Genomic DNA, 2,405 nt, shown 5'->3' with positions numbered 1-2,405 from the left:
TGGCGCCTACAACGTGGGACCGGACCTGCGCATCTCTCAGATAAGTGAAGATAATTTGGCTACCTATGCACTATGGCCTTCTCTTCTGCTTGTGAAGAGATCTCCAAAGGTGTCTGCCCTTTCTTCACGAGACTGCTTTGCTGTTTCTGGAACATTTATCTCTGGACCACTCTGTGGTTTCTGCCCAACGCCAGCCCGCAGGAGCCCAACGCCAGCCCGCAGGAGCCGGCTTTCCGCCGCGTGGCGCGGGGCACTGGGCGTGGGCTCCCTCCACACTGCTCGGCCGCTGGGAGCAGGGCAGCAGACATGGCAGGGCCATGGGGCAGGGCCGCGGCTGGCCCGCCCGCCCTCGTGGAATTCTGCTTTTCTGTAGAGAACTTGACAGCTGCAATTTACTTACTATGAAACAAACTTGTAGCAGGTTAGAAGTTTATCACAATTGATAAACTCATCCAGGTTCGAGCACTTGACACCACGCATAGCACCGCGCATAGCACGCAAGGAAGCTTCATGAACAGTGGAAGTGGAACAGTGCTGTAGTGTTTCTCCTCTGCCTCTCTCCCTTTTTTTTTTTTCTTCTTTTATCTATTTATTGGCTAAAGACAGCCAGAAATTGAGAGAGAGGGGGAGACAGAGGAAAAAAGACAGAAAGACACTTGCAGCCCTGCTTTACCACTCGCAAAGTTTTCTCCTGCAGGTGGGTACCAGGATCTCAAACCTGGATCCTTGCATACTCAACCAGGTGTACTCAACCAGGTGAGTCACCTCCCCGGCTCTTCTCCCTTTGTTTCCGTCCAAAGTTAAAGGGAAAAAGAGAGCCTTCTGCGCAAAGCCCCTGGCAGGTGGTGAAGCAAGTCTGCAGGCATTTGTCTTTCTCTCCCCCTCTCAGTCTTCCCCTCCTACCTCCATTTCTCTCTGTCCTATCTAACAACAACGACATCAATAACAACAACGATAACTACAACAAAATTTAAAAAAAAACAAGGGCAACAAAAGGGAAAATAAATAAAAAATTCTAAAAAGAGAGATTTCTGAGAATGGTGGCACCACGTAGACACAAAACCCGTGTTTAAATAAATAAAGCATACACTGAAAAAAAGATCCTCTGGATAAGGAGATTTCAGAAACCAGCTTTGTTTAATACCACACTCTGCTGGCTATCACCACAGACTGTCTCACAAAGATGGCTCCAGTGGTAACTCTGGTTCCCCATATTCCTTCAGAACTAGCTCTGCTCTCAAAAGGTGGAGCTTAACTTCCCTCTCTGAACCTGGGAGGGTTCGGCAAAAAACCAAAAGCAGTAAAATGAGGTGAAGATGACACACACCTTCCATCCTACTCAGAGCCCCATGTGTGAGAAAGCTCGACTCCCTTCTCCCGCTAAGGGTAGTGGGGGGCCGGCAAGGGGCTCCTCACCAATAACAGCTGTTCACACACCACACAGCTGGACAAGGCCCCAGAGGATCCTGGTTGTTGAAATCATCACCAATCTTCAGGTAAATACCTGGAGGACCCAGTTATCGTGGGAAAAGAGTCACGTGATCCCCGCTGGGTCCTCCCCAAATTTCTGGCCACAAAATCTGTGAGCATAATGAAATGGTCGCTTTACACAAACGAGTTTCAGGGTCGTTTATTTTGCAATGACTTAAGTGGAACTCTCATCATTTTGTGCCTGTGTCGAATGAAGGGTTGAGAAGAGAGAAGAAAACAGGCAGTAGCAGTGAGATAGTCTTGGTGAGAGATGGGGCCGAATAGGGGCTGGCAGAATAGCTCACTTGGAAAGTGTGTATGGCCCAGGTTATAGCCTGGTCCTTGCAGATTGTAGTGCTGTGGTCTCTTTCATTCTCTCTTTCTCCTCCCCCTTCTCACTTTCTCTCCCCTCTCTGTCTCTATCTTTAAAAAAAAAAGATCTTAAGGGAGTCGGGTGGTAGAACAGTGGGTTAAGTGCACGTGGCACAAAGCTCAAGGACCGGTGTAAGGATCCTGGTTCAAACCCCCGGGTCTCCACCTGCAGGGGAGTCGCTTCACAAGAGGTGAAGCAAGTCTGCAGGTGTCTATCTTTCTCTCCCCCTCCTCCGTTTCCCCCTCCTCTCTCCATTTCTCTCTGTCCTATCCAACAACGACATCAACAACAATAATAACTACAAACAATAAAACAAGGGCAACAAAAGGGAAAAAATATTAAAAAAAGAAAAAAATTTTAAAAAGATCTCAGGATAGAGAGGCTAACCAGCCCCACAGGGGTCCCTCCCTCAAAATCTCCTTGTGGAAGGAGCTAAGCGACCAACTGTGCTGCATGGCCCTGCCTCTCTTCATGCCAGATTACCCTGGTGATTCTTTCTTTTTTTTTTTTTTTTTAAAGATTTTATTTCTTTATGAGAAGGATAGGAGAGAGAAAGAACCAG

The sequence above is a fragment of the Erinaceus europaeus genome, chromosome 1 (genome assembly GCF_950295315.1).
Source record: "Erinaceus europaeus chromosome 1, mEriEur2.1, whole genome shotgun sequence".
Lineage (NCBI taxonomy): Eukaryota > Metazoa > Chordata > Mammalia > Eulipotyphla > Erinaceidae > Erinaceus > Erinaceus europaeus.
Note: the sequence above shows the minus strand (reverse complement) of the source record.